Source organism: Octopus sinensis, linkage group LG4 (assembly GCF_006345805.1).
Source record: "Octopus sinensis linkage group LG4, ASM634580v1, whole genome shotgun sequence".
Taxonomy (NCBI): Eukaryota; Metazoa; Mollusca; class Cephalopoda; order Octopoda; family Octopodidae; genus Octopus; species Octopus sinensis.
Window position 1 is genome coordinate 2,131,208 of NC_043000.1, and position 19,806 is coordinate 2,151,013.

Consider the following 19,806-nt stretch of genomic DNA (forward strand, 5'->3'; position numbering starts at 1 on the left):
AATCACTTGAAATACACTGGCAATTTACTTATTAGAAATATATATACAGTTTTAGATGTTGTTATTGTTTAATCCTTCAGCATTCAGATTACTCTGTCAAATGTAATACTTATTTATTCCCATTTATTTTGAATTGATAATGCATTATCTCATACCTTCTCAATTTCGATGATATGATTGTTTATTTTTAGGATGACATTGTAGGGTAGGTGTGAGAGGCAGGATCTGGCCTTGTTTTGAATTAATCACGCATTATCTCATAGCTTTGAGATTTCAATGATGTGATTGTTTATTTTTAGGATGACATTGTAGGGTAGGTGTGAGAGACAGGATCTGGCCTTGTTTTGAATTAATCATGCATTATCTCATAGCTTTGAGATTTCAATGATGTGATTGTTTATTTTTAGAATGACATTGTAGGGTAGGTGCTGGAGGAAGGATCTGGCTGCTTTAAACACAAAACAGGTAGAATATTTCAGCCAAATACATGTTTAAAAGCTAAAAGGTTAAAACAGCAGTTGAAGGCCGGGTGGTTCTTTCACTATGCTGTATGAAATACCTGCCTTGGTTGACTATCTTTTATCATTGCAAGGGAGAGAGGATAAAATGAGTACCTACCAGTTTCTGGAGATTATTTGTTTGAATATAAATAAACTCACACCAAAATCTGTGTCCTTGTGCTTATATTGGAAATAACTTTTATTGTTGTCTTTATAATTCATGGCTTGAGAAATATATCAAGAATTTGTTGTGTTTTGGAGAACATGCATAGGAATATTCAAGGTTAATAAGAATATTTATAGGAGTTGATGTCATAAGAATTGACAAACTTTAAGAGAACATGAAATAATTCTATTTTGGAATGGTGGATCTTGAAGTCGATAAAGCTATAAATAATAATATATAAATATTGGCTTAAAAAAAAAAAAATTTGTATAGAAGAAGTCAAAAGTATCTGCATTGAGATTCTCTGTTCCAAAAAAAGAATTATTATATATAGAGGTATTTATGTTTGGCAAGGACATTCAAGATTAATGGAGAATGTTTAAAATTAACAAATGCTATATGAGAACACCCTAACCATATTTACAGGTTCTTGTATTAGTACAATTTCATTATGAAAGAGCCATGCATTTAATAATGCATGAAGCTGTTACTTAAAATTTAATTAAAATTTATTTCATAAGGCACCAAAATTTTCATCACATAATTGTGACTGGAAACCTTGCATTGCTATTTTCTGGAACAACTCTCTGTCTATCCATCCTTATTGATAATTTGTCAATTTCCTTACAGAAATGGTTCATTATTCTAGTTGTGTCAATCACAAAAGAAATCACACACATTTCTTAACTGCCATAATGTTTTTAGTTCAGCAGCTAGGCCAGTGTAAATTTCTTAGCTTTTCAGCTTATTTGTGAAAGACATTACAGTCATTTAGTATTGCTTTATCAATAATTAGTATACTATTGTTATTTTTGTCATGGAATACGGTGTAAGAATTATTGTGTGCTATCTAATGGTACTGTCAGTATGCTAAACTTCCATGATATTTTCACATTGAAATATACTAAAACTGAGAGAGATTCATATGACTACTAGAGTGCTTTTTCTTATTGCAGACGAAATTTCGTGGCTAGATTTATAAAGCAGCTTTAGTATGCTATTATGTCATCTCCAAGTATATTTTGTTGGAGCTAGTATGGGGCATCTTTATACAATGTGATATAGTATTTAAGGAAATACACCATAAGAGTGACATTTGTTCTCTATCTTGCAGGAGTTTATTTCAATATATCTTGTGGTGATGGCATGTTTGTTCCTATATTGTGAATGGTGCTGCCTCTGCTCTTCCATTCAAGCTTAATTTGAGCATCTACGTGACAAATAGTCTCTTATTTATATATAGGAGACCTAGTTTGCAGAATTATTTGCAATGTGTTTAAACGCTTTTATGGTTGGTTACCACTGTTGAACTACCTGCTATCTGTATATCTACTCTTGCTTTTGATCCAGTCTAAGATGTTTGAAGACCAAGCTGACAGAACATTGGAATAAATATTTTTCAGAATTTGTTCTGGCTCTCTACATTCTGTGTTCAAATCCCACTGAGATCAACTTCACCTTTGACCTCTTTTGGGGTCGATAAAGTAACAGTTTTTATGATATTTAATAAGGTTTCTCTATGTTCTGCAGTCAGCTTTTTATATTTAATCTTTCTGAACTGATAAAATAAAGAACCAGTCAAGTATGAGGTTGATTTTAATATTTGTAAACTTGTGTCTGTGTTATTGTTGCTGCTTAGTCCCAGATTAGCCCTGATTGAACAGAGCTTTTGTCAAACATATTCCAACCATGGCCATCCATCTTATCAGTTATGGGGTCATAAACAAACCAACACTGATTGTCAAGTGATGGGAGAAACAAACACACATACACGGCAGGCATCATTACAGTTTCTGTTTGTCAGATTCACTCACAAAGCATTGCCTGGCCCAGGGCTTTAGTCTTCATATATTTTGTTGGCTATTTCTTGTGTCTCCACCCAATCACTCCCACCCTCTTTTGTAAAATGTGAGCAGTCATGTTGCTCTTCTACAGTAAGAAACCTGTTCTGTTCTGGCCCCTTTTCTCATGCTTTTATCCTTCATCTTGCTCCCATGGGGGTTTGTCATTAATTTTGCAAGATGCAGGCAAGCACACTAGTGCTGGTGCCATGATAAAAACACCCAGTATATGCCGTAAAGAAGAGCATCTAGCCATAGAAACCATGCCAAGCAGACACTGGAGCACGAGACAGTCCTTGGGTCTATTACATCTCATGAAACCATTCAACCCATGCCATGTTAAAAGATGATGATAGTGGTTGGGCATGATTTAAGGAAAACTAGGCTGCTATTTCTAACAGGTTGAGTGACTTTGTAGGGGCTCTCATGTGAGCTTCTGTGACTAAAGTAGAAGCCATTAGCAGAAATGGTAGAGCAACAGACTAAATACCTTACTCTTTACTCTTTTTTACGCTTTTACATGTTTCGGCCATGCTGGAGCACCGCCTTTAGTCGAGCAAATCGACCCAAGGACTTATTATTTGTAAGCCTAGTACTTATTCTGTTAGTCTCTTTTATTGAACCACTAAGTTACGGGGACGTAAACACACCAGCATCGGTTGTCAAGCGATGTTGGAGGGACAAACACAGACTCACAAACACACATATACATATATACGACGGGCTTCTTTCAGTTTCCGTCTACCAAATCCACTCATAAGGCTTTGGTCGGCCCGAGGCTATAGTAGAAGGCACTTGCCCAAGGTGCCACGCAGTGGGACTGAACCTTGAACCATGTGGTTGATAAGCAAGCTACTTACCACACAGCCACTCCTGCGCCTTGTAGTATTTAGTTATATATCTTAATGTTTTGAGCTCAAATCTTGAGGTTGACTTCATCTTTCATCTTCCTGGGGTCGATAATGTAAAGCTGCAGTTTAGTACCAGGATTGACTACAGCATTTAAATGTGTGTGTGTGTGTGTGTGTGTGTGGCACAGAGGAAAATCTTGTCTTAGGTAGTTGCAATAGTATTGGTGGTAGTGGCTGCAGTGGTAATAGTAATAGAAAGGTGGTAGTAACAGACATGATAGTAGTGATGGTGATAGTGGTAAAAGCAGTAACAGTAAAGTAGGAGTAGTGGTAGTAGCTGTCAGTGACAGTGTGAAAAGAGACCACTATGGTGCGTCCAGGTTGTATATATGAGAAAGATATTTGCCAAAAAGCTAAATAGATTGCTTTCTTCTGTGGTCTACAATATACTGTTGATTGAAGGTCTAACCATTCTACTATTGATTGAATATCTAACCATTTCATATATTGATTACATAATGGGGAATGTATAACTAAGATTTCTACATCACTTTCTAACCAATCTCTTTCTCTCTTTCTCACACTTTCTCACGTGTGTGTGTGTGTGTAGATATAAATATGTGTGTGTGCATGTGTGTATATATATATCTCTTTTACTTGTTTCAGTCATTTGACAGTGGCCATGCTGGAGCACCGTCTTTAGTCGAGCAAATCGACCCCGGGACTTATTCTTTGTAAGCCTAGTACTTATTCTATCGGTCTCTTTTGCCGAACCGCTAAGTGACAGGGATGTAAACACACCAGCATCAGTTGTCAAGCAATGCTAGGGGGACAAACACAAACATACACGAACATATACACACACACATACATATATACGACGGCTTCTTTCAGTTTCCGTCTACCAAATCCACTCACAAGGCATTGGTCGGCCCGAGGCTGTAGCAGAAGACACTTGCCCAAGATGACATGCAGTGGGACTGAACCCAGAACCATGTGGTTGGTTAGCAAGCTACAATAGTTTAGCTATTGATTCTAGCTCATGCTGTACCTAACATACAGACAAACACCTTGTCATTGAATATAATATCTTCACTGACAGAAATAGAGGGATCAGCCCCTTATAAAATCCTGTGTTGGGATTTTTCATCAATACATGATAGGGACTGATAGAATAAGTATGAGGCTTACAATGGAAATAGTAGTTGTGATACCTGTGCCGGTGGCACATAAAAAGCACCATCCGAACGTGGATGTTGCCAGCGCCGTCCCAACTGGCTTCTGTGCCGGTGGCACATAAAAAGCACCATCCGAACGTGGCCGTTGCCAGCGCCGCCTTGGCTGGCTTCCGTGCCGGTGGCACGTTAAAAGCTCCAACCGATTGTGGCCGATGCCGGACCCCTTGGCACCTGTGCCGGTGGCACGTAAAAAGCACCCACTACCCTCGCAGAGTGGTTGGCGTTAGGAAGGGCATCCAGCTGTAGAAACCCTGCCAGATCAGACTGGAGCCTGGTGCAGCCCCTGGATTCCCAGACCCTAGCGCGGAAAACGGACGTTAAACGATGATGATGTATAATAAATAACATGACAGTAATTTTTAAGTTGTTGTGCTCTTTTCAAAAATATTTAACTCTATATTTTGTATAGTATTCTTTATTTTGAGATTCCTTACTGAAAATTATTCATAGCAATACATATGTATATACGTAATAATAACCTTGGAGCTTTTAGGAAAACAGTTTACTGATTCGGCAGTACATCATCGTTTAACGTCCGTTCTCCATGCTAGCATGGGTTGGACGGTTCGACCGGGGATCTGGAAAGCCAGAAGGCTGCACCAGCCTCCAGTCTGATCTGGCAGTGTTTCTACAGCTGGATGCCCTTCCTAACGCCAACCACTCCGTGAGTGTAGTAGGTGCTTTTTACATGCCACCTGCACAGGTGCCAGGCGAGGCTGGCAACGGCCACGGTCGGATTGGTGCAATTTATGTGTCACCGGCACGGAAGCCAGTCGAGGCGGCGCTGGCATCGGCCACGAGTCGGATAGTGCTTTTTACGTACCACCAGTCCAGGGGTCCTGGCATCTGCCGGGTGCCAGTCATAGGATTGGTTCAATTCGATTTCGATTTCGATTTCACTTGCCCCAACATGTCTTCACAAAAATTGGAAAGATGCAGAGATTAGCATGACCCCTGCGCAATAATGACACACAAATTTGTGAAGCGTTCCATATTTTTTATAGGTGCAGGAGTGGCTGTGTGGTAAGTAGCTTGTTTACCAACCACATGGTTCTAGGTTCAGTCCCACTGCATGGCACTTTGGGCAAGTGTCTTCTACTATAGCCTCGAACCGACCAAAGCCTTGTGAGTGGATTTGAACGGAAGCTGAAAGAAGCCCATCGTATGTATATGAGTGTGTGTGTTTGTGTGTCTGTGTTTGTTCCCCCAACATTGCTTGACAACCGATGCTGGTGTGTTTACGTCCCCGTAACTTAGTGGTTCAATAAAAGAGACTAACAGAATAAGTACTAGGCTTACAAATAATAAGTCCTTGGGTCGATTTGCTCGACTAAAGGCGGTGCTCCAGCATGGTCGCGGTCAAATGACTGAAACATGTAAAAGCGTAAAAAAGAGTAAAGAGTAAGGTATTTAGTCTGTTGCTCTACCATTTCTGCTAATGGCTTCTACTTTAGTCACAGAAGCTCACATGAGAGCCCCTAACTTAGTGGTTCAGCAAATGACACTGATAGAATAATTATTAGGCTTACAAAGAATAAGTCCTGGGATTGATATGCTTGACTGAAAGCACTGCTCCAGCATGGCAGCAGTCAAATAACTGAAACCAATTAAAGAATAAACTATATGAATACATGTTTTTGAATGAAAACAAAGAGCTGACTAACTAGATACATCAAAACTATTTTCAATGTAATGTGTTTCTGAAAAGGAGGGAATACATATATAGCTCCATGCATATATGTTTGCATGTGTACGTATATATATATATATTTCTTTTATTCTTTTTTTTTTACTTGTTTCAGTCATTTGACTGCGGCCATGTTGGAGCACCGCCTTTAATCGAGCAACTCGACCACAGGACTTATTCTTTTGTAAGCCCAGTACTTATTCTATCGGTGTCTTTTGCCGAACCGCTAAGTGACGGGGACATAAACACACCAGCATCGGTTGTCAAGCAATGCTAGGGGGACAAACACAGACACACAAACACACACACATACATATATATATATATATATATATATATATATATATATACATATATACGACAGGCTTCTTTCAGTTTCCGTTTACCAAATCCACTCACAAGGCATTGGTCGGCCCGGGGCTATAGCGGAAGACACTTGCCCAAGATGCCACGCAGTGGGACTGAACCCGGATTCATGTGGTTGGTTAGCAAGCTATTACCACACAGCCACTCCTGTGCCTATATATATATTTTTTTAATCTTCTCAGCTATGGGAGAAGGCAATCCTCATGACCCTTCACAAGGCCCTTGAAACTAATAGGAGGAAGGAAGGGAGGAGTTTATAGTTATATTAGTAATGTGGCCTGAATGTTTGTAACAGAGAGGGCTCTTCTAAAGTCACCCAAGGTTAAACCAGTCAAGGGCAAACTGCAGCTTGCAGGTCGGATGTGTTCTGTGATATTTTCTGAATGGTACACCTAATGAAATTTTACCTCAAACTTTTATTTATAGTAGTGTAGCGTATCTAATAATTATGTATATCTTATGTAGCCCACTTCTCAAAAAAGGGTCCATATCTGAGATAAGCCACCAAGCAGTTTAACACCACTATCTAGTTGTGATATATATATATATGTGCTGTGTGGTAAGTAGCTTGCTTACGAACCACATGGTTCCGGGTTCAGTCCCACTGCAGGGCACCTTGGGCAAGTGTCATCTACTATAGCCTCGGGTCGACACCAAAGCCTTGTGAGCGGATTTGGTAGACGGAAACTGAAAGAACCCCATTGTATATATATGTATGTGTGTGTGTGTATATGTTTGTGTGTTTGTGTTTATCCCCCCCCCCCAACATCGCTTGACAACCGATGCTGGTGTGTTTATGTCCCTGTAACATAGCAGTTCAGCAAAAGAGACCAATAGAATAAGTACTAGGCTTACGAAGAATAAGTCGATTTGCTCGACTAAAGGTGGTGCTCCAGCATGGCCACAGTCAAATGACTGAAACAAGCAAAAGAGTAAAGAGTAAAAGACTACGTGATTGTTGGTGGATTGGTTGGAGGTTGGCACTACCGTGTTGTACATTTATTCAACCTAGACGTTGTGCAGATAAAGTCAACCCAGAGGTTGCCCTGCATGGCTGTCTGATCCAAAACGTGTGCTTGTGCTTTATTCTTTTATTCTGAAACTATGATGATACATATATACATTCAAAATCAAACCAAATCAAAATAGATGAACATCAATGGAATTTGTATCTTTGTGGTACCAGTGCCGGTGGCACATAAGAAAACCATATGAACGTGGCCGTAGCCAGTACCGCATCGACTGGCCTCCGTGCTGTGGGCACGTAACAAACACCATCCGAACGTGGCCGTTCGCCAGCCTCGTCTGGCGCCTGTGTCGGTGGCACATAAAATCACCCACTACACTCTCGGAGTGGTTGGCGTTAGGAAGGGCATCCAGCTGTAGAAACACTGCCAGATCCGACTGGCCTGGTGCAGCCTTTTGGCTCCCCAGACCCCAGTCGAACCGTCCAACCCATGCTAGCATGGAAAGCGGACGTTAAACGATGATGATGATACATATATACATTCACACATGTTCTTATGTACTAGCGGCATACACATTTCATAAACGATTGTGTGAGTTTGGTCTGTGTGTATGTAGTTGCGTATAAACAACCATTTATGAGGCTTTGCCATTGCAATTGTGTGTACATGTATTACTACAGCAGGCAAAATACATACATATGTAGACACACAAATATATATATGTTTTGGCCAACTGCACCAACAAACACAAGCACACACACACACACGTTCACATTCATATCCTATATGCTTTTGTACACATCTTTAGAATATGCTTTTGTACACATCTTTAGAGATAAGGTTGCTTAATGGCAAATCTGTTGCTAGCCATTACATATGACTTTAAGGAAACACTTGTTGCCATGTTCTCTAAATACAAAGCTGTACAGCCTTCTCCACCAGTTTTTATAGCTGCCCTCATACAACCCGACAGGCCTCTGTTGACTTCCTTTTGGTTATTTTTACCATTTTATACTCTTACAAATAACAACCAAATTCCCCTTAAACACTACCTTACTGTTGTAAAAAGGAAGGACACTTCAGATAATGTAGTCTTGTTTACCTGAGATGGCTATGGTTAAAATGTTTTAATAATAGGTCCTTTTGAACTTGGGAGGAAATAGCAACAATAACAATACACATTACACATTGATTGCATTGGTCTTGGAATGCCTTTCTGTCAGACACACGCAAAAAAAAAACCCCCACTCTACTTGAGCTAACAAAGGTGCTTCTATATTGTTGTTGCTTGATTTGCTAGAAATAGCAACCAAGTCACCCTCAAATCATACCTTATTGTTTACATTACAATCAACATAGCAACTTCATTCAGTCAATCGTCTTCATCATTCCCTTTTCCATGTTATTATGTGTTGGGTGGATCTGCCTTACACCATACCATCAGACCCAGCTAGTGAGTCAGCAAAGGACTCTCTAAGCAGCTGTTCGACCTGCTCAAAATTGCAGTCAAATTACCCTCATATCACACTCTAAAGAAGGACACATTGTTATAATGTAGTATAATGTAGGCGGTGAGCTGGCAGAAACGTTAGCACACCGGGCGAAATGCTTAGCGGTATTTCGTCTGCGTTACGTTGTGAGTTCAAATTCCGCCGAGGTCGACTTTGCCTTTCATCCTTTCGGGGTCGATAAATTAAGTACCAGTTACGCACTGGGGTCGATGTAATCGACTTAATACCTATGTCTGTCCTTGTTTGTCCCCTCTGTGTTTAGCCCATTGTGGGTAATAAAGAAATAGTTATAATGTAGTAACAGAAAAAATAAGATAAAATAAAAAAAAAAAGGACAGCACAAGAGGATTGTGTTTGATCCCAGGCTTGCTTGATTAGTATTTAACGAGTGTTAAGCAGCAGTAACAACCCAGCTAAAAGTTTAATACGTACACACTGACGTTTCTGTATAAACATTGATATGAATAAACCTAACTAATTCATCATCATCATCATCATCATCGTTTAACGTCCGTTCTCCATGCTAGCATGGGTTGGACGGTTTGACCGGGGATCTGGAAAGCCAGAAGGCTGCACCAGGCTCCAGTCTTATCTGGCAATGTTTCTACAGCTGGATGCCCTTCCTAACGCCAACCACTCCGTGAGTGTAGTGGGTGCTTTTTACGTGCCACCTGCACTGGTGCCAGGCGAGGCTGGCATCGGCCACGGTCGGATTGGTGTATTTTATGTGCCACCGGCACGGAAGCCAGTCGAGGCGGCGCTGGCATCGGCCACGAGTCGGATAGTGCTTTTTACGTACCACCAGTCCAGGGGTCCTGGCTGGTTCAATTCGATTTCGATTTCACTTGCCCCAACATGTCTTCGCAAGCAAAGGGGGTTGGCATGGGTGCCTGTCGTCGGATGAGGTTCTATATCGACTTCGCTTGCCTCAACAGTATTTGTTAAATATTACACTGCTCAATATGTGTAAGTATAGATGAACAATATGCTTACCAATATATATATATATATATGTTGGTAAAAATGGTAAGATAACAAAAGAATGAAAGAGACCTCGATATTATGTAAATGAGGAATTTATCTGTAAATGTAATATGTGACAATTATTCGGTAGCCAAGATAAAACTCTGAGTTTCGGATGCCGAGGTGGAAATCCACGCCACCATCTCTTCAGTTATCCAGCCATCGGAAAAACGCTATGAAAAATGACCGTTATACAAAGGGAAATTACTGTGTTATTGACCGCTATTTAGACAAAAGAGCCATTTGAATGACCGCTAATTAAGGTAAGGGGGTAAAAAGTTCATAGTATTCGCATAAGCACACCTGTTCATACCTACACATGTGCGCCCACACACCCACATGCGTACGCATACATTCATCCACCCTCACTAGAAAAACGTACACATCTTCACTCGCATCCTTCGCCAAATGTATATGCATATACATACAACCCCCCCATACACACACACACGCGCGCTCCGTAAAAGTTCATACATACGTCTACATACGCACAAGCACAAGAAAAAACAGGGTTATATAGCTTTTGAATAGACCCAACTAAATATTTACTGAACATATACTACTGTACATATAAAATATATGACTTTTGAATAAAACCAAGCTAAATATTTAGTTAACAAACCCACTTCACACATCAAAGTACTGGTTCTTCCTCTGGTGCAGAACATTTTAGTACTCAGCTGCCTTTCAACTGCCCGTTATTGATAAAACAAATGACAAAGTCTTATCTTCTCTTATAATTCCATTCGCATCTAGAATGCATTATAGGAATAAAAAATTGATTCTAATATTCTGTAAGTCACATCACAGGCTATTCACCTTGGAGGCCAGTGACTCTGAACAAGAACAGAAACAGAGGAGAAGTTATTCTTTAGTCTGACTTGCATTAGACAACACTCCATTCAAGCATCCTAGCATAGAAAAAAATAAAAAAACTAATGCAGTGGTGGTCTGATGATGATGGTGGTGGGTCTCAGGAAATCTTAACATGTTTATTAATGGTGTTTGTTTAGCTTGGGAGCTGTTGTTAATGAGATGTAGTGATGTGGTGTGGTTTTATTATTCAATGTCAGGAGGTCACTACAAAATGTTCACTCACGTATGGGGTGGTGTATATTTTGTGTTGGAAAGTTGTTCATGAGATCTGGTGTGTCTTCACCATTTCAAATTCTTTCATCATCATCATCATCATCATCATCCACTTTCCATGATAGCATGGGTTGGACAATTTTGACTGAGGGCTGGCAAACCAGATTGCTGCACCAGGCTCCAATCTTGATCTGGCAGAGTTTCTACTGCTGGATGCCCTTCCTAACGCCAACCACTCCAAGAGTGTAGTGGATGCTTTTTACATGCCACTGGCATGGGGCCCAGTCAGACGGTACTGGCAACGACCTCGCTCTAATCTTTTTACACATGTCACCGGCACAGGTGCCAGCAAGGCGACGCTAGTAACGATCACGCTTGAATGGTGCCTTTTACGTGCCACTGGCACGGAAGCCAGTTAGCTGCTCTGGCAACATCATGCTTGGATGGTGCTCTTACTATGACTTTTCTAGATCTGGCTAGATTTCATTATTTAGTTGATGTTTTTCCAACAGTTGTAGTGTATCCTCTCATGGACGAAGGCACGTCCTACCCTTTTCGTTACTCTTCTAGCTTTATATGAATCCACTGGTGTCATTTTATTCAAGCCAGGTGGTATTAGCTTTGAGTCTCCACATCTACACAGGAAAGTTAGATGGTTTGAAATACGAGCTAGTTTTTGGTGGAGTTTCTTCATATGTCTCCATTGAAGTCTAATAATAATAACATCGAAAAATACCTTAGGAATGAGAACCCAGGTTCAAAATTTCCCCAAGACACCTGATCAAGGCTGGAGGGTATATCAGCCGAAAAGTGTTAACAACAATCAAGATGAGGAGAAATATCTGTCAAATGTAAATACTGTATTATTATTATTATTATTATTATTATTATTATTGTGGCGAGCTTGCAGAATCGTTAGCACTCCGGGCAAAAAGTATAGTGGTATTTCTTCCGTCTTTACGTTCTGAGTTCAAATTCTGCTGAGGCTGATTTTGCCTTTCATCCTTTCGAGGCCGATTAAATAAGTACCAGTTACGCACTGGGGTCGATGTAATCGACTTACCCCCTCCCCCCAAATTCCAGGCCTTATATCTATAGTAGAAAAGATTATTATTATTAGAAGAAGTAGTGGCAGCTACAGCTGCAACAGTGTTAGTAGTAGTAGTAGTAGTAGTAGTAGTAGGACTGTCTGAGGATGGCATTAAGGGAAGAGGTAGTTCTTAAAGCACTCACTTTTAGTCACTTAAACTGTTACCCTAATTCTATCATAGGCCTACACTAAGAGCACAAGTGTTTGTGAAATACTTGGTTACTACAATGATTTCATTTATTGAACCAAACAGCTGCCAGATCCATTCATTTAAAGAGGGAGTGACAGCTCGTTTTGTGGGAGTGGGCAATGCTAAATGTGAGTTTAAGGCGGGGTAGTGGGAAGTTTTATGGGCTGGACATTGGTTGATATGATGCAATGAATATGGTGTATTATGGTGTATATACTGTGTACAGGATGTATGATATTTGTGTTTACGATCATGACAAGTTATGATTTAGCTTAACGTTATCTTCTAATGGATGGAAGCACTCCGTCGGTTACGACGACGAGGGTTCCGGTTGATCCGATCAATGGAACAGCCTGCTCGTGAAATTAACGTGTAAGTGGCTGAGCACTCCACAGACACAGGTACCCTTAACGTAGTTCTCAGGGATATTCAGCGTGACACAGAGAGTGACAAAGCCAGCCCTTTGAAATACAGGCACAACAGAAACAGGAAGTAAGAGTGAGAGAAAGTTGTGGTGAAAGAGTACAGCAGGGATCACCACCATCCCCTGCCGGAGCCTCGTGGAGCTTTTTAGGTGTTTTCGCTCAATAAACACTCACAACGCCCGGTCTGGGAAGCGATCCTATGACCGCGAGTCCACTGCCCTAACCACTGGGCCATTGCGCTTCCACTATTTTCTAATATTGCTTGTCTCAGAAGATAGTTATATTTCAAAGCTTCTCTTTGACTGGGTGGGGATGGAGGTTTGGGTGTGTGTGTGTGGTGGTGGTGGTCACAAGAAGGGAGAGGATTTTCTATATACTTTGAGCTAGGGTGTTTATGTTAGTCTATGTGTATATACGTTTGAGTGAGGTATCTGTGCATGTGTGCTCATGTAAGTACAAAGAATATGCTTGATTTAAAGATCTTCACTCAGCTGAGTTACACACCTTTTATATATATATATATATATATATATATATATATATACACACACACACACATGCACAAATACATACATCCTTACACAGACACATATGCATGAATGCATGTATATGTATGTTTGTGTGTGTGTGTATATATATATATATTATATATATATATATACACATGAGGGAGAATGGCAGTAAATTCTCATTAACGCTAATGACTTTTTTCTCATTAGAGTTGTAGTTTCAATTAATTGAAAATTATTTTTGCTCACCACCTCATACACACACACACACACACACACATCGGTTTTCAATCACATGGTTCCATGTCCAATCCCACTGTGTGGTGTCTTGGGCTAGTATCTTCTACTGTAGTCCCAGTTTGACTAATTATTCTTGGAAAGAATTATTTCCTGTTATTGAACTTTCTAAATGCTTATGATGTCCGTATATATATATATATATATATATATATATATATATATATATATATATATATGTATGTATGTATATAAAAAATATCTACATATACATACACACACAATAATTTCTCACTCTGTCTGTCTGTCTGTCTGCCTGTCTCTCTCTCGCTCTCTCTCTCTCTCTCTCTCTCTCTATATATATATATATAATATATATATATATATATATAGATATATATACGGGTGTGTGTGATTGTGTATAGAAGAATATATTAATAAAAGGAATTCCAACCTTGTCTGATTTTCATGTTTTATTTACAATCTTATAATGATATAATATAATAAAATAAAATAAAATAATAGAATGTTAACAGAATGAACATTTAACATTCTATTATTTTATTTTATTTTATTTTATTTTATTATATTATCTTATATTATATTATATCATTATAAGATTGTAAATAAAACATGAAAATCAGACAAGGCTGGAATTCCTTTTATTAATATATATATATATATATATATATGTATGTATGTATACATAGCAGTAATAAGGATCTGAAGAATCAAACAGGTGTGAAACAGCTGTAAATGAACGGAATAAACATCTCTCTCACATCACTTCTCTTATCTGTTCTACACACACACACACATACATATATATAATACACACACACACACACATGTATTTAACACACATGCAATACACATATCATTTAATGTCCGTTTTCCATGTTGGCATGGGTAGGAGGGTTCAACAGCAACTGGCAGACTAGAGACCTACACCAGACTCCAATTGTCTGTTTTGGCACGGTTTCTATGGCTGGATGCCCTTCCTAATGCCAACCACTTAATAGAGTGGATTGGGTGCTTTTTATATGTACTCTTTTTCTCTATGTCTCAGTCTTATGCCAACTGGAATCAATATAGGACAACTGCTGTGCTGATGATGTCTGTTGAGTTTTGTCTCCAGAAGAAACACTCATTTCTTTACTGACAAGTCAATTCTGAAGAATTATAGATTCTTGAGATTATCAACCGTTCTCAGTCAGAGTGAATCACAAATGCTGTCAGGTATTTGTTTACTGTCTCTTGAAGGGAAAGTGTTTTCATTAAATCATGAATTTAATCATGTTTATTATTTAATATACCTGTAATTTTATTTTGTTGTCCAAATTCATGCCACAGTGCTATTTCTCTTAGCTTCTTTCTATTCTCTCTCTCTCTCTGTATATATATATATATATATATATATATATATATATATATATATATATATATATGTGTGTGTGTGTGTGTGTGTGTAAGAGAACAAAGTGTGCGTATGCCGCTATATATATATATATAAAATAAAATACAAAATGGGGCAAGAACGCAAAACATCCGGACAACTAGGTGATACAAAAAGGGACAACAAAACATCCTATCTGGATGTATGTATGTATGTAGGTGTGTATAATGTGTTTAAGTATGAGTGTGCTTGTGTTTACAAGTGTAAAACAAATAGTAAGTTCACTGAACTGAACCCCTTTATATAAAAATAGCATCTTTGGAAATAGAGTAATGACTAAACTGAAATACATACTGCGGATGTTATGAGTTACTAAGACACTTAAAAAGGTGCTATCCTAAAATAGTCCAGTGACTGCCACCAGAAAAAGTGTGTGTGTGTGTGTATACACGCACATGCATGCATGCACACACACACACACGCAATCACTAGATATAGTTGATATGATTTTCATGGCTCACTATGTAACATAATCTATTGTACACAATATTTATATTATTCGTGTGTAACAATTGATTGGTAAACTATAGAACAAAATCGACGACATAAAATATTAAAGACACAACATTTATATTATTCATTATTCACCAGTTTACTGATAAGTATTTTAAATCAACTTATACACACATATAGATGCAGGTGTGGGTTTGTAATCAAGAACTTTGCTTCCCAACTAGATAGTTTTATGTGCAGTGGCTTGTGCAATAGCCCCTGGTTGACCAAAGCCTATGAGTGGACCTGGTTAGTGGAAAATGAAAGAAGACCTTTTTATATATACACGTGTGTGACTGTTTATGTATGTATGTATGTGTGTGTAAGTTTTTGTTTCCTTGTTTGACATTGTGTGTTAGTTGTGAGTGAGTGTCACTGTCATACAAGCTGTGTCATTCATTTCCAATATTCCAGGTGCAGAAGTACACCTGGCCAGGGAAAAATATTATCTTGCTTGGAAACAGGTGAATGTATGTGTCAGGTATGGTATTCAGCTGTAGAAAATCTGCCTTGATAAACTCTATGCAAGCATGGAAAAGTAGGTGTTAAAATGGATGATGATGATTTCATATATATATATATATCACTGATCACCGTGACCAACCAGGCTATCAGACGTTGCTACACATCACTGGTCACAATGCGCCTTGCATTGTTTTAGCCTTCAAATGACGCCACCCCACTGGCTAAGTGAGCAGGCCAACAGAAGAAAGAGTGAGAGAAAGTTGTGGTGAAAGAGTACAGCAGGGATCGCCACCACACCCTGCTGGAGCCTCATGGAGCTTTAGGTGTTTTCGCTCAATAAACACTCACAATGCCCGGTCTGGGAATCAAAACCGCGATCCTATGACCGCGAGTCTCCTGCTCTAACCACTGGGCCATTGCACCTCTACATATATATATATATATCTTTTATTTTTTTCAGTCATTAGACTGCAGCCATGGTGGGACACCACCTTGAAGAATTTTTAGTTTAAACAATTTACCTCGGTACTTATTTTCTGTTAAGCCTGATACTTATTCTACTGGTCTCTTTTGCTGAACCACTAAGTTATAGGTATGTAAACATGCCAACGCTTGTTATCAAGTGGTGGTAGGGACAAACACAGACACAAATTCACACACATATATGACGGGCTTTTTTTAGTTTCCTTCTATCAAATCTAATCTCAAGGTTTTGGTTGACCCAAATCTATAGTAGAAGATACTTACCCAAGATGCCACACAGTGGGACTGAACTTGGAACGATGTGGTTGGGAAGCAAACTTCTTACCACACAGCCATGCCTGCACCTATATATATATACTCTTTTCTCTTTTACTCTTTTACTTGTTGCGGCCATGCTGGAGCACCGCCTTTAATTGAGCAACTCGACCCCGGGACTTATTCTTTTGTAATCCCAGTACTTATTCTATCGGTCTCTTTTGCCGAACCGCTAAGTAATGGGGACATAAACACACCAGCATCGGTTGTCAAGCAATGCTAGGGGACAAACACATGCACACAAACACAAACACGCATATATATATATATATACATATATACGACGGGCTTCATTCAGTTTCCGTCTACCAAATCCACTCACAAGGCTTTGGTCAGCCCGAGGTTATAGTAGAAGACACTCGCCCAAGGTGCCACGCAGAGGGACTGAACCCGGAACCATGTGGGTGGTAAACAAGCTACTTACCACACAGCCACTCCTACGCCTATATATATATATATTTTTTTTTTTTTTTCTAAAATTTAACTAAAAACATAACAAACAGAAAATTTGTTGCTTATTCCTCATCAATCAACATCTAAAAGCTCTTTGCAACTTTGCACCTTTATCATTGATACAGTTCACTTTTTGGTGGTGTCAGAGGCAAAAAGCCACTGGGAATAGCAAATGAATGTACAAGACAATGATGAAAACAAACACAACAAAATAAAACATACATATACAACAAAAAAAGCTGTGAGGCTGCAAAACAAATATATATATATATAATTATATATATATAGGTGCAGGCGTGGCTGTGTGGTAAGTAGCTTGTTTACCAACCACATGGTTCCGGGTTCAGTCCCACTGCGTGGCACCTTGGGCAAGTGTCTTCTACTATAGCCTTGGGCCGACCAAAGCCTTGTGAGTGGATTTGGTTGACGGAAGCTGAAAGAAGCCCGTCGTATATATGTATATATATGTATGCGTGTCTATGTTTGTGTGTCTGTGTTTGTCCCCCTAGCATTGTTCATGTCCCTGTTACTTAGCGGTTCGGCAAAAGAGACCGATAGAATAAGTACTGGGCTTACAAAAGAATAAGTCCCGGGGTCGAGTTGCTCGATTAAAAGGCGGTGCTCCAGCATGGCTGCAGTCAAATGACTGAAACAAGTAAAAGAGTAAAAGAGTAAGAGTATATATAATTGTTAAAGAGGACAACAAACATTAAGGCAAGGCAAACATCTCAAGTTTGTACGATATTATCATTGGAAAAAATTCAAAGTCTTACAGTTGTTTCTGGGATATCTGCAAGTACAGGATATTCTGTCATCAGAGACAAATATTTTCCAATAATAATATTGTACATGACTTGAGATGAGTGCCTTGCTTTAATGTTTATTGTCCTCTTTAACAATTATATATCCGCTGCATCGGAAATCTGCAATGGCTTCCATAACTACCATCTTGGCTGTAACCTTGGAGCCCTAGTAATCTATTACAGCACTTTCCTAGCATACCTAATTGTTTAGTTCACCTGTGAACTAAACACCCATACTTTGTGTGTGTGTGTGTGTATATATATATATATATAAAATTATAATTTAGGGTATCTAAGAGATACTACCACGCTGGAAATAGCAGCCAAAACCTGACTCTAAAACCACATTAAATATTCATACAGCACCAGGAGATAAGACAAAATAAACTAACAAAAAATTACTGGATAATTCCAGATCTTGGATTTCTGACTCTGCATAAGAAATGCTTTTCTTCTTCAGTGGAATATATGCAGAAAGTAACATAAATACACATAAATATGCATATAACATACGAATACTTACATATACGAACGTATACATACTTAATATGCATGTATGCAACACAACCAGTTTAAATTGCCCGCCTCATAACTCCTTGTGCGATATGTTTAGAACATATTTACTGCGTTAATCCAAACTAGAAAGCACAAAAAAACATAACAACGCGAGGATGTGGAACAAATATAGTATTATTGGACGCTCAGGAAAGAAGGAAAGAAGGAGGGTTTAACGTTTCGAGCGGAGCTCTTCATCGGAAACTTAGGAGAAGGAAAGATCCAGAGAAGGGAAGACAGAAAAAAAATTGCCAACGGTACACACGCAGTCACATTTTTTATATATATAAAGCTGTTATATTTTTGTAAGAATCCACAGCTCAGTGGCATAACTACTGTGCTTCTTTCTCACTGACTGGACTTTGAGTTGTGGGTTTATGTCCGGCCTTATGCTATTTGATCTGATATCACAGTAATGTTGCAACATATTAAGATTTGTTAAAGTGTTTCCAACATAGTCACACCATAACAGAATAATATTATAAATATATTATGTGTTTGATTTCTAAGCTACATGATGATACCTGCCAAGAATCAAAGTTGATTAATAAGGCAAAGATCAAAGGTTTTAATACCATGAAACTCTGCTCAAGTGATGCCAATTTACCTTTAATTTTAGAGAGAGAAAGAGAAACTAGTTTCCAATGCATTTAGCATTTCCAATAACAATAAACATTTCTCCTAGAGACATCATCATCATCGTTTAACAATGATGATGGTGATGTCTCTAGGAGAAACATTTGAGAAAGTTCCAATATTTCTTTATAGAACAGTATTTTATGAAGAACAAGTGTATGTAGTTCTTTCTAAGGTGTGTTAATTTCTCGTTGTAAAGGTAAAAGTTGTAAATAACATCTCTAAAGATATAAGAAGTGGCAAGTGTACAAAGAACATAGTTTTCAAAGCTGTTTTCTCCTAAGACTGCACCTTAGATATTACCTGTGTGGATTTCATACCATCTCCAGGATCAAATACTTCAGAAAAAAATATGATTTAAAGATAAATTATGCAATTCCTTGTTTATTGTAAGCATCTGTCAATCTTTTAGTTTTCTGTAAGCTTCTAACAATCTTATAGTTTTCATAAAGGTATA

General features: G+C 38.7%; 2 protein-coding genes and 1 pseudogene across 3 annotated transcripts in view; 2 read left to right on the forward strand and 1 right to left on the reverse strand.

Moving 5' to 3' along the window:
• LOC115210382 (mitochondrial inner membrane protease subunit 2) overlaps window positions 1–19,806 on the forward strand; it is a 646,016-nt gene that overhangs the window by 142,633 nt on the left and 483,577 nt on the right. The window lies entirely within an intron of this gene.
• Window positions 1–19,806, reverse strand: part of LOC115210381 (leucine-rich repeat neuronal protein 1) — a 99,285-nt gene that overhangs the window by 68,306 nt on the left and 11,173 nt on the right. The gene's annotated exons all lie outside the window — the stretch shown is intronic.
• Window positions 5,495–5,595, forward strand: LOC115211360 (annotated as a pseudogene).